The following is a 6,033-nucleotide window of genomic DNA, read 5'->3' as shown; positions in this document are numbered from 1 at the left end:
TTAGTGCTTCTTCCATTCTTATTGCCATTCAAATAGCATTAGATCAAACTGCAAGTTTTAATACCAAATCGAAGCATTCTAAAACCATTCTGTCAGGAATAATGGAGCATTTGCATCAGGATTATACAAGTAAAGTGAAGGAGGATATGCTGCTAAATGTGGAGAAATGAAGCTCATAGAGTTAGAAGAAAATCTTGAATGGATTAAAAATACTTTTTTTGCCCACTGCCAAAGGAGAATTTAGAATTATGTTGTTTTCGGCCATTCTGTTAGTAAAATATCTCATGGAGCACTGAGCACATTTTATTAAATGTAGAAAGTCATTGCTGAAAGTACATCTACAACTGATTAACTTTTAGAGTCAGTTCCATGCAAGACAGCTGCCATAGCAAAGCAATAAAAATATTTTAGTCAAAAACATACACATATTCTTTCAAGGAATGCTGGGCCTTAAACTGAGTTTGTTTTTGTTGAACTCATGCGGTCATTGGCATTTTTTTTTCATGTCTCAAAGCATGTCACTTTTAGATGTAGGTTAGTTTAATGCTTCAGTGCTAAAGACAAATTTTCTGAAGCTTACTTTTGTTTCTATATATGTACGACAAACATTTAAACAAATTCAAGTATCAGTTACACCAACTTACTGAGATTTATTTGCTCTGCAGTTTTGAGTAGGTGGAGGTAAAACTATTTTTTAGAAAGTTTTTTTCAAATCTCACTTTAGGCTATGGAGAAAACATGAGATGACAATACCCTTCTGAGGGTATCTTGTCAATAGACCCATAAGCTTTTTGTCTGGTAAAAAAAAAGAAAACACTTGTAAATCTAAGAGGTGAAGTCTTTGCCTCAGTTGGTGAATAAAAAAATCAGCCAAACTCAATTTGAAAATTTCTACTTTTCATCTCCAAAAAAGAAGTATTGCTTCCTGCTTTGAATGTGACCCCCTGGACTTGGATTCTTTCAATCTGAATATATTTCCAGAGGATGCATCTCTCGGATGACTTTAACAAAAGATTTATTTCATCCATTTGTTAATCTGCTAATATATTCCCCTGGAAAGTTGTTGATTTGTGCCCTCTGAAAGCTGAAAAGGGGAATTACAGTTTAATGATGAATTCCTTTTTTTTTTCAGGGTTAGCAGAAAGCAGCGAATTGCTGCTGATGTTTGTATGGCTTTTTCAGTAGCTGCCTCTTTGAACTTTTCTTTCCTCTCGCCAACTCGTTCAAATAAACGAGCCTTAATGAAAAATCCCATTCCTTGCCATGTCCCACTGCTTACGCAAACCTTGTCCTTTACAGCCTCTCTTCCGCAACCTAACCCATTTCTGTTCCACTTCTCTTGCCCCATTCTTTCCGCGCCGATGCCACTGTTGTTCCCCGGCTCGATGTGAATAATGTATACAGTCTTCTGAGACACACACGGCAGGCAAGCATGAACGGGCATAGTTTGGGGAGCTCATCCCTTAACTTATTTCTTTCTAGTTATCTTATTGCCCCTGGTGATTACACTGCAGGAAAGGGCTAACATGCATACATTTACACCATCTCATGTTTGGATGTTGACACATTGGAGCACATCCACGAGCAGTGTGTGTGTGTGTGAGGGGGATTCTTGTTTTTTTATTTCTGTAAAATAAAATAAAAATGTTCATGACCTTGTACATTAATTCATCCAATTGCTGCATGACATTGGCCAAGATCTCCACAGAGGTCTGGGCTCTGATGCCTGGTCCGGATGTTTATGCATGATGCACTAGTTTGTATGTGTGGCTGTGTATGTGTGTGTGTGCATGTACACATCTTGCTTGGCACTCAGATAAGTACTAACAGAAAAATTCAAGACCAAACATATTCATGCCATTTCCTGAGCTCTGCCATATTTTTCCCAGAAAACAGATCTGTGCATTATGTCGACCACAAGGCAAAACCTTAGAAATAGACAAGCTGAGATTGACCCACAAAATGTGGCTGCAAAGTTTATTTATTGAAGACTGTAGAGCCAGAGCTCTCCACAAAGTTATATATATATATATATATATATATATATAACAGTATATATACAGTATATATATATATTAAACAAACAATAAATTTAGTTAATTTATATAGTATCGATTCAAAAGAAAAGTCATCTTAAGGCATCATTCAAAAAATCTGAAAAAAAAAAAAAAGGTAAACCTTACCTACTGCAATGAAGGAGCTGGAAAACATGAGACTTTTTAAATTTGAAACAAAACTAACAATTTTCTCTCAACCCTGGCATTTGACAGTAAAAAAATATATAAACCAGTTATCATGGCACCAGAGAGCTGTTTTTTTTTTTCGTCCTCTTTTCAAACTGCCTGCAACAACAAAGATGGACCATTATAGTTTTTGATACCCTCACACTTAAGAGGTCATTATGTTGTGGTTCACACATGTAACACACGGACACATAAACACAAAACAAGCAATCATGAGCCAAAGTGGTTTGTGAACTGTCTGCTTCTTGCGTTCGAGTGGGTTGCAGCTATTCACACGATGGGGATGGGGCCATTATTCACATGGCACCCCACATTCACAACATATTATAGCTATCTGTCTCCATTGTGAGAAATGACAGGGACTTCAGTTCAGTGAGCTTGAATAACCCCACCTCCCCTCCTCTCTCTCTCTCTCTTGTCTCTTTTGCTGGGTCTCTCCCTCCTGGACACCCAGGTGCTACTGAGATGTGATTCTCTGAAGTTTATTTTACTCTGACAAAGGGAAAAGAAAACAGGTAAGAATATGCATGCCTGGAAGTGTGTGTGTGTGTGTGTGTGTGGACTTAAACATCCATCCATCCATCCATCCATCCATCCATCCATCCATCCATCCACCCATCCATTTGATCTTGATTTGATTGATTTATTTTATAAGGTGACAGTTTAGTTTAATGCCAATTTATAAAAGCCAGAATGAGCCCGAATGCTGTAGTCCCCTGGCCATGATGTTTAAAAAGTGATAAAATACAAAAACATAAATACAACACAAATGCACAATTAATAAGGACAAGAAAATCTATCATCCAATCATCCATGCAGCCACCCATTCATTGTTTGCCTACTTTTTCACGTGCAGTCACAGGGAACTGACAGGATCCACCCTTGACAAGTCGCCAGTCCATCACAGGGTTACATAACAACAAACAAGTCAGACAACTATTAACACTCTCTCTCACACTTAATGGACATGTAGAGTTGTTACCTAACCTAATATGTGTCTTTTTTTGGTCTGTGGGAGGAAACCAAAGAACCTGGGGAAAGCCACACATGTACGGGGAGAGCATGCAAATTCCACACTGAAAGGCCACAGGGGAACCTACAGCCCTGAGCTGTACTGTTCTGCCTAAAAATCTTTACTTTAAAACCTATTTACTCAGGTTTTTTGGTTAGAGTACATTCTTATTTACAGCATGCATATTCAAGCCTAAAGGGATCACTGTTACACACACACACACACACACACACACACACACACACACACACACACACACACACACACACACACACACACACACACACACACACACACACACACACACACACATCTGGTCTGCTGTGTGTTTTTGCAGACTCCACAGAATGCATTTTTTGTTGCCTTTTTAGAACCCAAATGCGACCCAGCTTGTTCCCCCGAGATCTCAGGGTTCCATCTGTGCCAGGAAGTGCTCTAATTGGCCCAACAAATGTGTCCTCTGAACGCGTTAATCCAGTTTGATTTGACCAAGCTTCAAAAAGAATATGGAACGGCCTGCAATAATCAGCAAGTGTAACGAGATGCGAAAGCGGAGAGGAGCAGAACCGGAAGCGTGCAGACGGGCGCGCGCACCGGTCGCTCCTCAGGTGCAAACAATGTTTGAATTAATTGCAATCAGCCTGCTGTTCGTTGAATTCATCAGCAGGAGTTTAAGCACGAACACAGACCTTCATCTGCCCATGAAGCCACTCACCACAACTTATTTACAGTGTATTTACAAGCTGAGCAGGACCTGTAAAATGTTGGATTTACGAGCTCCCCTTTAATTAGGAGTACTGACTCCTAGAGTTGGCTGATGAATTGCACATCCAATTTATTGACGATCGAGTAGGGTGGGAGAGCAGTTGTTTGATATTGACACACTTGGCAGAGGGCTGTGGTTGACATCCGTTTTTTTTTTTTTTCCTAAAAGGAGACTTATATTGCATCTTCGCTGTGTAAAAACCCACGGGTCGTGTTTTCATGTGCAATCCTTTTCTTTATTGATTGAATTGGCTGTGAATATTAAAGTTCTCTCTCTCCCTTTCTACTGCTGTGTGTGATTCTGCAAATTTATTTTTGCAGTTGGAGAGGTTTTATCAGTTTTAACGGTCAAGGATATTTCACTCAAGATGCTCACAACTTGGATAAACAAAACATAAAAATGTGTGAATCTCAAGGCTTGTTGGAGGTCTCTGCAAGAATGGATTATTGTTGATTTGGGTCTAATTTTTTTCTGTTTGTTGTGTCTGTTAACTTTATTTTGTATTAATTATCATCATGATTGTCGGCTGCTGTGACTGTGCATATGTACCTGTGTTTGTTTGACTGTCTATTGGCCAAATCTCTCTCGGACCTGTGGGAGGGTTTTAACAAAATCCTCRGAAAGCAATTAGTGGATGTATATTTATTTATTTATTTTTTTTCAAATTGCTGCAAGATGGCTGCTACACATATTCTAAGTAGTAATGTAGTCAATGAGATGTTTGTTTAAAACTTTTGTATTAAATGTTAGAGCCAACCCTCGTCTGTCAACAAAATAGCTTATGAACGACTAGATTTTAATGAAATTTTTAGAAAATAAAAATTTCACGTGATTAAATTTTGAAGTCCAAATCATGGTCACCAGAGCTAATCAAGTCTAACAAATCCAAACGTGACTGCAATTCACTCACATTTTAAAATTTTGGGCCAAATTTCCATGTAATAGACAAAAGTCATCCCCATCAAAGGCTTCAAGTTCTAATAAAAATGTAAATATACCAGGTAGTGGACTGTATGCATTTGGTTAAGGAATGCTAATTTAATTTATGAGTTATGTTCTTATGACATTTTATCTGATGATTCTGTGTCTATTTTAACCCTCCTGTTGCTTTCGGGTCAAAATGACCTGAACCAGAGTTTAAAAACAAGAAAAATAACCTAAATGAATTTGATGGCATGTCCTAGATTGACCCCAGCATTAGAAAAGGTAAAATGTTTGTTTAAAATGTTTTTATTTTCCATATAAGCAGTAAAAAAAGTTACAAATATTGTATTGAGGTGATTTTGACCCGACAGTCATTTTGCATTGAAATCACAATCACAAAGCCAGTTACACACCACAAAGATGTGAAAATGTTTTAGTTCTATCTAAGATTTATCAGAAGCAGATACAAACATGAAAAACGTGGTCTTCTCCAGCAGAGTGTTTTGCCTGTACACTGCCTAGATTTTGCAGCCAAGGGTGTGGCACTAAAGATGAGGGTGTCTAGAAATGTGGGAACATTTAGAATCTCATGATCGAAATATAACAATATTGCCACCTGGCCGGTATAAGTGCCTTTATAGAGGACAAAAAGAACAGGAAAGGAGTGCGAGAAAGTCCAGGTTCCCATGATTGAAATGAAACAATATTGCCACCTGGTCAGTAGGCTATGTGTGCCTTTTTGACTTCCTGCCGAGGGCAAAAATAATAGGAAAACAGCATAGGAAAGTATTCAAATGTAACAATATTGTCTGAGGCAGCTCAGAGCCTATAGACTCAAATCCTCTGTGCTGCAGACATGAGTGTGCGTTTCACTGCTGAACAGGTTCTATAATTTTTCCCAAATGACCAATAAGACAACTCTGATTTGGAAGAGGAGGAGGTTTCAGAAGAAGAATATGGGGAGGAACACAACCCACATATGCAAAAAAAAAAAAAAAAAAAAAAAAAAAAAAAAAAAAAAACCTTTGGGAATTGAAATCTGACCCTCCAGTCTCTTGTAGTTTAGATTTGAAATCTGAGACTGTTGC

At 38.2% G+C, this 6,033-nt stretch overlaps 1 protein-coding gene across 7 annotated transcripts in view; it reads left to right on the top strand.

Moving 5' to 3' along the window:
• Positions 1-2,517: 2,517 nt before the first annotated feature.
• adgrl3.1 (adhesion G protein-coupled receptor L3.1) overlaps positions 2,518-6,033 on the top strand; it is a 131,931-nt gene continuing 128,415 nt past the window's right edge. For 6 of the 7 annotated variants that reach the window (XM_014004869.1, XM_014004867.1, XM_014004872.1 and 3 more), the window contains exon 1: positions 2,519-2,758. The gene's annotated coding sequence lies outside the window, so the exon portion shown is untranslated. Of the gene's footprint in view, positions 2,759-6,033 lie in introns of all 7 variants that reach the window. The other variant, XM_014004870.1, reaches the window with a different exon arrangement.

The sequence above is a fragment of the Austrofundulus limnaeus genome, unplaced genomic scaffold (genome assembly GCF_001266775.1).
Source record: "Austrofundulus limnaeus strain Quisiro unplaced genomic scaffold, Austrofundulus_limnaeus-1.0 Scaffold27, whole genome shotgun sequence".
Lineage (NCBI taxonomy): Eukaryota > Metazoa > Chordata > Actinopteri > Cyprinodontiformes > Rivulidae > Austrofundulus > Austrofundulus limnaeus.
This window is presented reverse-complemented; position numbering and strand designations above follow the sequence as displayed.